Source organism: Anoplophora glabripennis, unplaced genomic scaffold (genome assembly GCF_000390285.2).
Source record: "Anoplophora glabripennis isolate ALB-LARVAE unplaced genomic scaffold, Agla_2.0 scaffold47, whole genome shotgun sequence".
Lineage (NCBI taxonomy): Eukaryota > Metazoa > Arthropoda > Insecta > Coleoptera > Cerambycidae > Anoplophora > Anoplophora glabripennis.
The window spans coordinates 689239-704677 of NW_019416342.1; the positions used below are offsets into that span (position 1 = coordinate 689239).

The following is a 15439-nucleotide window of genomic DNA, read 5'->3' on the forward strand; positions in this document are numbered from 1 at the left end:
TTTGCGACTGCTCGGTCTACAGCATTTGCCTTCGACGGTGTCGTCTGCTCCAGCTTTAATGTTTGGGGGCGGTGGAAGCCTCTTAGAAAACTTAATGGAAGGAATTTCCACGCTGCACCTTCTACTTCTTGTGGAGGGTAGTTTGGGAGTTGCCTAGAATGACTGGAGACCACCTCGTGGTTCTGATTGGAAAGTTGGTCGAATTTCTGGTATCGAATTCGAAACATGGACGACTTTAGATGCTCGTTACATCTGACGCAACAAGAATTGTCAACAACCCACCTCCTCAGTATCGAGGCTTCGGTACCAGAAGGACCAATAAAGAGGTGGGTATACTTATCTATCCTTACAATGATTCCTGCTTCATATAAATCACCCTGTACATCTTTCCTTAATAATTAACGAAAACTGAACGATTTTTTTTTGTTTTGAGTAAAAGCATGTTGTGTTAAGTATTACAGGTGCTATGTAGAAATATATCTGGCACAGTTAAGTGTGTATAAAATACTGTTTCACGAAAGATAATTATTGAAAGCTTTCCGTACTCGTTAACGTTAATATTTAAATTACGGCCAGTAATCTCGAGTTTACAATGTTTACTTCGCAGCTCATCTCGGCATCACCTTACCCTCGCACCTACAGAAACCGTGTATTTATAACTAAGTGGAACCGGGCTCCTGAAGTGAGCCGGCTTGAGACTCCTCAAAACTTTTGATCCTCTATTTCGGTCAGTTAATTTTCAGTTTTGCGCTAATCTTGTTCGGTCTCTATTCGGCGGATTCACGTCGAGCTGCAGCCGCCGCTAAGCAGATTAGTGCCCCTGACACGATACAAACGGACTGTGGATATGCACGCCTCTTTCCGTCGAGTAAACAATTCGGCCGCTATTTATATTCGAAACTAAAATAAATACAGTGAGTGAAACCGCTGGTTTAATGAAACGCTCTTAGGAATGTGAATATTTTATAAATAGTGGGTAGCGTTTAATTTTGCGTACGCATCTCGAGCCCGCTCCGGAATCATATTCATATTGCACTTTATGTGTTTGTTTTTGTTATTTTATGTTTCATAGTCACGATACAGCGATTTATTTACAAAGCACTTCCCGAGGCATATTAAATGTCCGATATACAGGGTGTCCACGGTCTAATCTACTGTCGTAGCCCTGTGGTCTTCGCGGTTTCTACTCTTATCCATAGTAGAGTCTAAGCTGACATTTGAGTACTGTTTAGAACACAAAACATAATGCACGAAGGTCGTTTTCATTGTATAGTGTAATTCATAAATTATAGTCCAGTCACTGAAGGCGAATATAAGGTAAAAGTTCCGATTTTTTTCGGATAGCATGGATTTTCCTGAAAATTTGCATACAAGCTCATCTGACCCCCCACTTCAAAAGTTATATTGTCTAGGTGTGTGCTTTTTTTCTATTTGTGGGTGAACACTACCCTTGTACGAAAAAAATGCGAAAATCGTAGCTCTACGTATTTTAAAGATTCAATTCATGTTCAAATATGTTGGATAAAGTAATAGCACACATCGGCACTATATAACTTTTGTTTCTTGGGCTATTCCCTAGCTACAGATCAAATTTCATGTCAATCCATTTGCTTCAGTGACTGGACTATTATATTTTTAACATTTTATATAGGGAAAAAGGCAAAGAGTTGTAAGAAATTTTATTGCGATATCAAAGAAACATATAAAAAGTCAATTGACTGTTGCGTTTCGAAAAACACCCTGTATATTTATCATTCTTTTTTTATTATAATGATGTATACATGTCATATATTTATTTTGATAGTTTGCATAATATTGTGGTGTAGTTACTAACCTTCCGCAATGGATAGTCAAGATTGCCATGGAAACAATACATATTTATGCTTTTCCTCTATTACATTTATTAAATAGATCTTTAAATTTTTTTGTTTTGGAAAATTCTATACTACAAACGGTATTTTATAATAACTTCATTAGTTTTAGACAAAGGACATTTTTTGAGTAAATTTTTCATATAAAGAGTTAACTTCATGATCCGCATGACCAATTTCAATCTCAATAAAGTTCTTTTTATGGGGGATTCTGTAAGATAAAGTAAGCAAAGAAAGATCTAATAATTTGTATGATCTGAGGGAGAAAATATTAAACGAAGTTAGCCAATAAGATTTAACACCTGGTTACCCACAAGGTATTAAAAAAATCTTGTACAAGGAAAATGAGGAATGCCTGACAATAAAATATCGACCATATAGGCAAGAATGTACTAACAAGATAATCCTCTTCATAAAAAAATACAATATTAATACCGTCGATGCTACTTCAAGAAAAGTTGAAGCAGCCAGTTCCCAGACGACCAAATACAAGCACCATTCCATATATTCCACAAAATGAACAAACGGCGAGATGGCATAATGTCAAAGGAATACAAGTGTCGCTCAAAGAATATCAACCTAGAGATAATGGTAGTTGGCGAGAAGAAATAGAAATTCAGGAAAATTTCAGTTCAGTTCATGGAATTTTAAAACAACCCATCCACAGAGAGTAAAAACCTAAACATCTTAGTGACTTTAAACCATGAACTGAGACAATAATAAGTCGATGCACAAAAGAAATACACACTCCAGCCAGAGAACTTAATCTATAGTTTCAGAAGTTTCTTTTAAAGAAAATAGTAGGAACATAAAAAAATCTATAATGACGTAGCAATGAAATTGTTTATCCCTAGATATATGCCGACATATGATAATAGACCTTTATAATGTCAACACACAAATTTAAACACATTGTACCTCTTTTATTACACTTTTTTAGATATCAAATGATTTATTTTGCCACTGTGAAAAAATAATTACTGTAATACATCCATGTGCCAAAAGGATTATTCAAGGATTTTTTATATTAAAATAGTTTTACCTCAACAAAAATCACACAGTGAAAAAAAAACAGGCAGATAAAATAATAAAGTGAATGATATAATGATGTGTATTTTTTATTTATGTGTTTTTTTAGTGTGGGTTTGTTGGTTAGTTTGCAGGTGGCCAAATACCCAAATACACAGAGAAGAAAATTTTTTTAAGATATTTGTTCGTAGGATTTTTTTGCCAAAATCAAATTCTCTAAAACCTATTTTGATTATTTAGTGTGACACCATCATTAGACAGTTATTATTATTTTCTAAATTTAGCGCAGGCAGAGTGCCATCAAATTTTTTTTGTACTTTTGAATAATCACTTGATATCGCACTTAAAATCCATTTAGTTTGTTATTAATAAAAAAAAAAACATAGGTAATATTTGATCTACTTATTATAATTTTTAGTATCTCAAGTAAATTACATACTATTTTTAACAAGGCTGACAATTTATCAACAGCTTTCGTGCTTACAGCTTTAAAGTTTTTTTATTATATCGCACCTTTTATCGACTAATCTTTTTATTTATAATGCTAAACCATTATCGTCTTCATATTTATGTGAAAATATATTATTTTGCAATATAATTGGCCAGTAACGATAACTTCTATATGAAAATAACTTCGTCCTTTTTTTTACAGAAGAAAAAACACGAGTAACAAGCTCAAGATTTTTCTGACTGAATTCTAAAAATAACTAGGTATAAAACTAATGAAAAAATTGTATTTTATTGTCGACAAATGTTATTAAAATTGCTTAGTGTATTTGTTTTGATTTTTATACAGGGTGAATCAACTAACTATGCTGACATGAAAATCTCGGAAATGATAAGAGATACAATGTTCGTTAAATTACGAAATAAAAAGGACTATTCGAAAATGAAATTTGGTTTCGACAAAAATATACAAAAATATTAAGTGCGAATTTTAGTCAAATTATGAATAAAGTACCCAAAGATTCACGTCATCCAAATAATCATACGCATTAAAAATAATTTAGGTACTTACCAAAAAGCAAAGTTCAGTAATTTTTAAACGCACAAGTACAAAACAAACTACATCATATCCTCAAAATGTCCACCACCATTTTCCATGCACGCACGACACCTTCGAATCCAATTTTCGCACACTCGCTAGAAAACACCTCAAGAAAAGGAAAGGAAAATGCAATGTAAAATGAAATGGAATGTAAAAACACTCAGATACGGTCCAATTCCAGATACCAAATGAATTGCGTATTGCTGGACAGCTTAATACCTCGTGTTATCCGCCGCGCCGTTGTCACATTGCTCGATATGAATTTTATCGAATTTTAAATTTATTACAACGCTAATTATTTTTTAGAATTAAGTATGAAGAAGTTCAAAAAAGTGATAAACATTGTATTTTATGATATTGTATGTATGCAGTCAATATTGTTTAATTAATCGAACTTTTGTACATCAAGTTGGAGATTTTGATATTTTTTTTCACGGAAATGGTTGAGTTTAGGACCTATGAAGGTTTTTTTGTTTATTTTAATTTATTCTATCGTCTGTTGAGATTAAGGCAGTCAAACTTTCTAACACCCTGTATAATAGACAACTAACACCAACACTTTATGTGTTTGAACTCATAACTAACTAATTACTTTCTTTTACAGATCCGGAACCACCAACAAAATTTCAATAGCAATTCCAAAAATTCGATAGGGTAAGTTTTTCTTCACATTAATTTACGTTCTATTATTATTATTCAAAGAATAGGTTAAACTCGTCAGTTTTTTATTGGAGAGGAACACACACAGGACCAAGAATTTTAAATGGAAAGATGGGTGAATTATAAAATTTTCTGTGAAATTGAAATTTCACAATTTCAAAAGAAATAAAAATTCGCAAAGTCAATCAGTCAATTTATATGCAGAACATTAAACTGAAATTTTAAAAAATCCCAATGTTCTCTGCTCACGTAACATGTTCAGTAAACAATTTTGTGGTAAACACGGAAGCGGTTCTATTCTTTTCATACCTGGTGCGATATATTTAGAACTTTTTGATTAGAGTTGAATAAATCATGACTTCTAGAGAAAGCCGTAATGTGATTATTTTTAACATTCAAAACAGTGAAGTTAAGTGCATTCCACTCATTTCCATCGATTAAAATGCGATCGGAATGTGTATAACATCTGAATTTTTTAAGCTAAATATTATCAGAAAAGAGCAAAGAATGTCCGTTCATCAAAACTTACGAAAGTATGTTTGGAAATATGAATAAAAATTTTATTTGAAAACAATCGGTGCAGAAATAGATTGGTATTAGAGCAATACCAAAGAATTGCTGAGCGATAAAATTATATAGGCAATATATTTGTGAAACAAATTTTATTTCAGGAAAAAGTATGCTTAAAGGTGCAATATATTCAACTATAAATTTAAACGTTCGCTGGGATCTATTTTAAAACTTTAAATGACATGACAATTTTTCAGTAACTAATTTAAGAGATCACGAAGCATATGGTTGCCTCACAACAACCAGAATTCTGAACAATGACTTCTTTCAAAACAATACGGGAAAGTAATTTAAAAAAGTATAAAATACCATTTTTTTTCGTTCAGAAAGTATTGGTCTCCATTTCCATCTACAGAAGAATATAAGTTAAACAATCTCATTAGATACTAATTAATAACTTGTCTATGGAGTTGAATATTGAATGGCTTGTTTTTGTTTATGTTACAGAATTATTTAGAGTACCAAGTTGTTATCTTTTCAGGGTTAACTTAGCCTGTGTGTGAAACGTTATCATTATCTAACTTTTGTAAACACTTCCTTATATGGTCATATTTGGCAAAAAGCAAACTGATAGGATAGGAACGCGCAAGGAAACGCCCCTGCGAACGGAACAAAACTGAATGTCCGGGAAGCAACTGCATCATTCAATTGATAAAACAACCATAGCCGTTTGGCTTTTATTATCATTATTATTGTTATTATTGTTTTGATAGAAAAGTAGTGAACAGGTTGCTAGGGCTGACAATATGTTTCTATTTTATAACTTGTATAACAGCTCCCATACTTTAGTGTTCGAACTTGTAAATACTATTTACTGTCAATTAAAATTACGTTTTTTTAGGAATACAGTTGCGATTTTTCAAATATACAGAGTGTCCCAGAATATGTGAGCAATCTCTCGGATGGGGACGTTAAAATAACAAGTTCCTATAAAAAATTTCCTATAGATTTTCCGTAGGTGGTAATAGTTTAAATAATTATATGCATTTCACAGGGTCTAACGACACTTACAGTGTACGATAATTCAATAAACAAAGAAATCTAAATAAAAAATGTAGATAAATTTGGAACGAATACACTGAAGATGAATTGTTTGAAACAAAACGTCTGAATCTGGTTCGGGCTGCCGCAGTACAGTATTGGGGGTCATGAAAGATTGCAAAAAATGTAATAAAATTTCAAGGGTAGTATTTAAAAAATGAAGTTGATGATGGTCCTGGAGAGACGAAACGCTACATACAAAATTTGATTATGCCATTCGATAGAGGGCAAAAAGTGGCTACGAGAAAGTGTTCTTTTTTTTCAATATCGCCTCAAACAAGGCTGAAATGAAACGGACACGGATTTCCAAAATTTCGTTTTTTTTTCAAATATTTCGAAAATTAATCATGTTAGCCTTGATTTTTTAGAGGCATAATGTTGGTCCCCTGTTTACGCAACTTTACCCCCATTTAAGCTACTTCGTACCTCTTACCGTTTCCGAGATCCCTGTAACGGCCGGTATTAGAATGTAATGTTTGTAAATTCTCAGGACATTACGTGGTTTTCAGTTATTTGTGTTTTCACGTTCTGTTTGTTTCAAGTACTCGAGCCTTCCCCCGCGTAAATAGAGGCGGAAACCGCCTCGTTCCATCAATATATCATTTGCCTACAAGCGCGAAAACTAAAAATAAAATCGGTTTGTTTTCCCAAGACCAGCAGCGACTTCCATCCCATCAGATAGGAAAACATTCCAGAAAGGATTAAAGAGATTACGAGACGTGCCAGTCTCCTAGTATTTGCGCATCAAATGTTTGCGGGGGGAAGAAAAATATGGCCGAAGTGAGAGCTATTACCCTGAAATATTCATGTTCGTGTCTGTGTCGAGTATCCGATGGATGTAAAGTGGTTGTTCAGTAAATTCCGTAATGGCGGGCTCGCGCGCGGCAAATTTTATGCACGCCCCTGCCGCCGCTTTCGACACTCTCCCAAATCCCCCGCGCGTGTCGCTCCTTGTCATGATTTGCTTTCATCACGCATCCGGTCGCTTGATCTCTTTTGCTACATTGTTTTTTCAACAACTGGCCGGGTTTATTGCGTCATTTTTTCCGGGCCGGATGCGCCGTAACGTACGATGTTTACGAAAAATAGACATTATAAATCAAATTCGTACGCGCTAGATCCGAATCTGCTACTTAGGTACCGCCGAACGGCTTACGCTTCAATGAAATATTCATTTTATTGAGATGACAGCTGCGCGGATTCTTTCCTTGACGAAATGGAGAAAAATGTGCCTGCACATTTGGCCCGAATGGATCCAGGATAAACAATTGGCTTGTGGAATTTAAAGAACGGCTACATATTTTATTTATTCAGATACCTCTCTGCGATCTCATTTCAATAATATCCTTCTAAAACATATTACAGGTCGTAGACCACTAAAACGCCTCAATTTTTGGTTCTGAAACAATTTTCTAACAAATTTTCTCCCAATTTCGTTTAATTAAACTCTTAATTAAGAGTGGCACTCATTTTCCCAATTTTCTTTCAAATTAGAAATGTAGTCGTGACAACTCATTAAATAAGTTTTAATTCATCAATATAAAATATACCCACAGATATCGCTTTGTGTATCTGTTATTTTATTTGGAATAGGTCGGAAGAGATACGAATAAAAATAATAGTCCGATCAATGACCATTTTCCCGTATAATTTTGCCAAACAGCACCGATTTTCATAACCCCTTCTCCATGGATATATTCTAAAAGTGTAAATTTTTTAAGAAACCACTTTTTCAGACGGTTTTTCGCGAATAACTCAAAAAGTATTTTATCAAAAAAATCATTCTTATAAAAAATGTAGCTTATAAAAAAACAAAGAATGGTGTGTTTATGGTGTCTGTAGACCCAATACAAGCGGAGTAATAGCTTGTTGAAGGTTGGTTCTTATTTTTGTCAAACGCCAAAATTGAAAGTTTGAACGTGAAATTACCAAAAACCAATGCATTTTTCGGGGAATACACATAGAACCTTTTTTAAAGTGCTTGAAAAAACCTTTGATTTTATTTTTTATAAAAGTCCCTAGCTAAGCGAGTTATGACGAAAATAAAGCTGGTCCGTATTTTTTTCGACGACAAAAAACGTGAAAATTGCCCCCTAATTATTAACGATTATTTTCAATTGTGGGATAAGAATTAAGTAATATAAATATAATAACTTGTTCACGCCCTTTCAGCTCAAACCCTTACAAAAATATGGGCTGAAAGAAAATTTAACTTATTTGATCTTATAGCCCTTGAAAAAAACTACAAAATGGTGTTTTCAAGGGCTTGATAGCATGAAAACTAAGCGAGTTATGGGTAAAAACTCAATCACATATTTTTGAAGATATCAGAACACTTATATTGAAGCATTGATGAATACACATTATAGCTATATTTTAGGAATAGAATAGAAGAGGAAGACGAGAGTGAAGAGGATTTTTTATTATTTATATGTTATTTGCAATAAAAAAAATTTTTGTTATAAAAATAAAAAAATTAAAATCCATATACGAGTAAAAATAAAATTCTTATTTTCCCTATTTTTGATTGCAAATTTTAATCAGTAGGGTTTTTTAAGGTTTCATAAAATAAATACATTACATTTTAAATAATAAAATGATTGTATTATATTTTGAACTAAAAAAAATTTTAAATTGTTATTCGATTTTTTTGCAAGGGGTGGTTTTTATAAGCGTTGAAACTTATAAAAAAAATAATAAAAGATTAAAACAGTAAAGAAACCTTAATTTAATATCACTATATGATTAAATTATTCCAAGTTACTGAATAATATTTTTCAACATTATTTTTTTTAATGATTACTGTCATAGGGGTGGTTTTTAGGGATTGACAATTTTCAATTCATCATAATTACTTATTTAAAGATGATTTCAACCTATTACACGCTCGAATCTACAATTCTACAATTTTTTCGAATAGGAATAGTTTTCACCCCTAAAAAATAAAAAGCAAACCCCGGCACAGGGTCAACTTTGAAGTAGAGGGTAAGTAGAACTTAAATCCAAATTTTGGTGCAAATTGTCTAATAGTAGTTGACTTTGCAACTCCTGACAGTGTTCAGTAACTGATACTTCGCAAAACAGCTTATTACAACTAAGCTGAGAATCATCTCAGAATCAAATCAATTCAGATCATTAATAAAGTACAAGAGAAACGGGGGCCCCAAATTGGACCCTTGAGGAACACCCGCGGTTGTTGTAAAAGTATGAGAACTGTGATCCAAAATACGTAACATATTGCTTTCTTTCAATGGGAAATTGTGAAGTAATTCCGTTGGACCAGCTTATTTTATTCAACATTTAAATGTGCCTATGAAAAATACGATTAGGCGATAGTTTTCGAATGTGCAAATAAATATGAAATAGTTACTTGCTCAAGTTTTTTCATTCTACATAAATTATGTTATTAACTCATGGATATTGTGAGAAACAACAAGGTTTGTGACTAATGTGCTGATCAGCATTCGATTATATCCTCTACAAAGTAAACAGTATTTTCCCTCAGACGGATCCATCAAACATATACCGGTTTTGAACTTGTTATAGGAATATTATATTATATTATTATTATTATTACATCTCACCTATACAAGATGTATGTGAAATGCGTTACTGAAAAGAGTGATAAAGGACACGAAAATGAGCAACTGTTATTGAGTAACTGATGGTCTAAAACATTACGTTTTAAATTGAAAACATTTTTTGAAGGTTTAACAAATTAAAGCCGTTGCTAATAAACTTGCTTCAAAACTATGGTCAAAATTAGTACGTCGTTTGTCGAATTTCATTAGCTGCAGCAAAAATACCCTGTTGAAGATCTGATGCATCGTTCGGTACACATTTTGTTTGATTCACCCCCCCCCCCCCACCCAAACAAAAAAGTCCAGAGGGTTCATATCCGGACTTTGTGTTGGCCAATCCGGTAAGGCGTTTGTTAAAAAGCAGCACCATGTATACCTTGGATTTTTGGCAGTAATTATGAAATCACGCGGATGTCCAAAACAACAAAGAAGAGATCCGTCCCCTGCAAAGAGGCCAGTTTTATCATATTTTTATCAGGTCTTGGAACTCGAAACGTAGTAGTACGCCGAGGGGGGATTGACCGCGCGCCGCCATTAATTCTGAAACAGCGATGGTGCCCTCGGCATGGGCACAGGAACTAATTAGGGCCGCCGGACTTGTGGTCTGCCGGGGGCGGCGGGACGGCTTTTTGTGCGTTCGGTACATCTACCGTAAACAGCGGCGGAAGGAAGTGAGACGTCCCGGAGAGGTAGAACACAACCGAAGTCAGGAAGTGACGTTTTATAGGCACGGATGCGGGGCGATGTGGCTAAAAATTGGGTGCATGTACGTCCTTTTGTGGTATTAAAAATGTGACCGGCATCAGGAAATTGCCCGTACTCGTATCTCGTATGAAATTTATACGGCGTGTCTTACGGCCATCGCCCAATAGAAAAATATTTCAGAAAATACTACGATTAATTTTCGAATAGATATTTTTAAGTATACAGGGTGTTATTGAACTTATGTCAAATATTTTTGCTACATAGCGGATACGCTATGTTAAGGATGGAAACTGATGCATCTCTGGTTGCCTAAATTATACCGAAAAATGGTAGAAAACAGCCTTTTTTCGCAAAAACCTCGACGCAGTGGAAAGCCTCAGGAGTAAGCGCTTGAACACGTTGAATATGAAATGGGTACAACTGGGTACTGTCCGCCACACAACAGGATGCGAAATATTAACTTGCTGTGCGATATTTCTGGTGCTACGATGCGGATCTTCTTCGGCGAAACCTAGAATCATCTCCCCGACATTTAAGATTCTTAGTGGTCGCCCTGGGACCTCGACGCGGTTGTACTTCACCGGTGTACTCTTTGCGCTACAGCAACAAATGTTTGCGGTGCGGGAGCTCGCCGTTCAGGATATCTCGCACGGTACAAGCTCTGTGGGCATTTTCGTTTGCTTCACCATAAATTATGAGCGTACCATAATATTCGCGATTGCTAAATAAATGCGCCATTTTCAAAAGAAAACTTGGAAATACGGCTATTATATGTATACTCCAGAAACAGCACAGCAATCACTACAACAATGTATTACAAACTGACTTTCGAATACAATCCGGCTTCATAAGAAACTTACAAACTCTTAAAAAGTGTTACAGAATTTTTTGTACATACTCGCCACGATAAAATACATGCATTTCAGCAGTTCCAAAACAGTTTTAAACACATTTTTAATTAGCTTTTTTCTCTATGACCTTAAACATCCGCCATAAGTTTGTGACATCAGTTAACTCAGTTTTTGCTCCTTTTTCACCCCTTTACATTTTTGAAGTTTATTAACACCCTGCAGATTCTACATCGATATTTCTCTTCCCAAAATACTCATGGATCGATTCTTTAAAGCTATCTATCGCTGTAACATATCGAAATAGCAGCATCGGTCTCTATTGACATCGTTCGTCCTGGCTTCTTGTGTAGGAGAGGAATCGTGGATAACCGAGGTGGATTCGAAAGATCGTTCAAAATTTCTATTTCCAGCCGGTGTTACCTGGGTGTTTTTCGCGACAGACTCCACTCGTCGAGACATGATTGCACTACTGAATTGTATTTTGAGCCTTTTCGGCCTATGCCTTGGATTCGAAACATCGGTATTTTCCTTGAATATCTCGTATATCATTGTAGGTCTCTCTGCCAATAGCATCGGGTTCGGTTGACATCGTCTGCTGTAGCTCTTGGCGTAGGCATAGACAGCGGTTAAGAGCTCGTGGACAGCTCCAACGATTGTATTCGAAAGATGCGTTAAAATTTCGATCCAGACCATGCTGTCTGGGTGGTTTTCGCGACAAACTCAATGTGCTGAGACATGTGCTGAAGTACCGAATCAAATTTTTTTTGTCCGTTCGGGCAACTTCTGGTTCTGAATTCGACACCTTTGTTGATTTTTGAAGTTTACTTGTCTTTGTAGAAAACACTAATTTATGGAAAAGGCGTCCTTAGCTGCAAATAGCAACGTAAAATATAAAAATTAAGAACGTATGTAAATATGTGGAAAAACTATTTTTAACTGATATCTATTGTTATATTTTTTAAGGTTCTGTTTTACGGATATACATATGTCCAGAAACTGGTGATTTCCGTGATACACCCCGTATAAAACGAGAACTGAGAAATTCAACGTATATTTAATTGTTTGACTAAATAAATTATCACGGTTAGATTTGGTCCATTATTTTAGCGGGATTTGGTTAACAGAGCATTTAGTCGAGGCGCAGAATACAGACCCTATTTGTTTATAATGGGCAGTTTCCCTAACAGGCTTCAGAGCAAAAGTATTTAAATAATTGAAGTGATCATGATATCTGTAACTTCTTTTTGAAGAACATTTTTATTCTGTCATAGAAATACGTTTAGTGGCCATTTGTACAATCTACCCCGTACAACTATAATAACCAGCAAGATTTGCTTCATAGGTAATATATCTCGGGAATAACATCTATGCGGTAATAATTATGTACTTTTATTATAACCAGCGTAAACTCTGCCCAATTTATTGTCCTCATTTTCCCCGGATTCTCCTTTCTTCATTAAATTATATGACGTTACATCTCCTTGTTTTATATACTCGTAGTTTGGCAATGTTAAGGCACAAAGTAAAGTTATAGAGATAATTTAGTATCTATTTTATAAGGTCATTATAGCTTTACGTTTCTGGGACGTGATAAAGCAGAGGAATTTATCGCAGGTTAAGTGAAATATGACCCTGGCAGTGGCGAGGAGAATACGGTGGGCCGGATACTTGACACGGGACTAATAGTGGAACACCGGTGTTCCTCTACAAGGGGCAAAGGGGCTCTTTGTCACAAGATCGTGCCCCGCCAACCAGTGGCAGGGACGTGGACAGGAACTTTTTGTTTTATGTCTGTTGCGTGACCACTTCAATCATCCATACTTAACACACACACAAGAAGAAAATTAATTCACAGATCTACAATCACAAGTATTTGCAAAACGATTTTCTGATTTTTGAGATGAATAAAACAGTCAGGTGTTTGCTCTGAAATAGTATGTAGTGTTTCCACAATGAAAGTTAATATGGACTGTTCCGGCCTACGTAGCTGCAATAGAAAGAAAGAAATCCGAGGTCAGTTTGTCTACCTCAGGTCATTTGAGGGTTATTTCAAGGTCATTTAAAGTTCAAGCCAAGATAAAAAAACGAGAAATCGATTACCGTTTTTGAAGTCTCTGAGTTTGAATCCAAGGCCCAATTACATGACGATTACTTGATTTGTGTCGATTAGCTTAATGTGAACCGAAGGTAAGGAGGATTGGCCAAGTTTTAGGTTAAGAGATCACTGATGTGGAACCCGTGCGAAATCCTACAACCTTTGTACAGGTCATTTTTTTGTCAAATAAGTAGTTTTCGAGATAAAGGATCTGCACATTTGCTCCTTCAGATGAACTTGCCTAAACCTTGCGTAGCTCTGTTTAAACTCGAATGATTTTAAAAACGTATTTTCAATATCAACAATTTTAGGTTCGGTCGGAAACATAAGAGTTTGAAATCGTCTCTCACTGACCCTACCAGAAGTCATTTTTCTCAAATTAACCTTGGAATAACCTTGAACCTTTATTAATACATATACATGGACCTTGGATTCGGTCCCAGCTATAAGATAAGAACTGTAATTGATTCCAGGGTTTATTCCATAAATTAATTTTCAAATGACCTTAAAATGGCCTTCAGATTACCTGACACAGATAAACTGACCTCTGATTTGAACTCCAAATACGTGTACAACAGGCGGTTAGACTTAATTGATTAGCTTTTCTCAACTTGGCCTTGAGACGACCTTCAAATAACCTGATACAGACAAACTGACCTTGGATTTTAACTTAGCGACCCCAAAATCCTGTATAACGTGTGGTCGGACTTGATTGCTCGGCTTTTCTCAATTGACCTTGAAATGACCTTGAAACAACCTTAAACTGGCCTGATACAGACAAACTAACGTGAAAATGCACACCTTTAAGTTTTTTAATTGTAGCTCGAAAACGAAGAAAAATTTCCCGTCGAAATGGCTTATTTAAAAAATTTAAAAGGAAAATTTTATGCAAAAAATCGTTAATAAACAATTTGAAAAAAAAGCAGAAAATTCGATTTTTTTATTTTTTTTTACTTTTTTGCCTGTAGTTTTTTTGAGTAAAGATAGGTATGGGCATTGCTTCATAACAAAAAAGTAGATAAAATCTCCTTCAAAATAAGAGATTGTAAAGTATTTTTAGATAAAAATTGACTGATATATGGTCGCCCAAACTTACAATTTTTCGACTTTCGTCGCCTTTGGCCCTATAAATTTTAATTCTCATTTTTTGCAACCAACCAAGGAAATAAGACGTTCAAGGATTTTCATCACATGACTTGTTCGAAGAGTAATTAAAATTGAAAAAAACGCGGGGTGGTATTAAATTAGAGGGTTGAAATTGAAGATAGGTGTGAAAATGCACTTTTGCAGTTTTTTAAATAAAACACAATTTCCCATCGAAATGGCTTATTTAAAAAAATTAAAAGTAAAATTTCATGCAAAAAATCGTTAATAAACAATTTAAAAAAAACAAAAAATTAGATTTTTTTTTACTTTTTTGACTGTACAATAAATTAGTTCTTTACTTAATAAAAAATTATTTCAAAAGTTTTATTTGTTAATAATCAATAAAAATTTTCACAACTGTATGAAGCTATGAGATTTTTCAAATGAAATTACAGTTCATCATACTATATTTCTTTTTTACTATCTCAAATAAGGAGATTTATAATAATATATACATATACAGGGTGTTCCGTTCATGTTTCAAAAAAACTTGTGTGCAAGTTCCTCATGGGAAAATAATAGGGGTAGTTCATGTAAAGTTTTTTTCTTAGACGCCTTGTTTTCGAGATACAGTGTGTTGAAGTTGTTACTTTCCAAATGGTTTTCCTTAATTATCTTTAAATCGGCTAAAGATAAAAATGTCAAAATTTGTATACGTGTAAACATCAACTGTGCGTTAAGAATAATGTGCTTTTCAGAAAGAAACCGTTTGCACGTTATTCTTAACGCACACTTGATGTTTACTCGTGTACAAATTTTGACATTTTTAGCTTTAGCCGATTTTTAGATAATTAAGGAAAACCATTTGGAAAGTAACAACTTCAACACACTGTATCTCGAAA

At 34.4% G+C, this 15439-nt stretch overlaps 1 protein-coding gene across 2 annotated transcripts in view; it reads left to right on the forward strand.

Annotated features, from left to right (window-relative positions):
- Positions 1-754: 754 nt before the first annotated feature.
- The window catches only part of LOC108906440 (gamma-sarcoglycan), a 44554-nt gene continuing 29869 nt past the window's right edge, over positions 755-15439 (forward strand). Inside the window, exons 1-2 of one of the 2 annotated variants that reach the window (XM_018709678.2) lie at positions 755-972; positions 4553-4602. The gene's annotated coding sequence lies outside the window, so the exon portion shown is untranslated. The remainder of the gene's footprint in view (positions 973-4552; positions 4603-15439) is intronic. The other variant, XM_018709679.2, reaches the window with a different exon arrangement.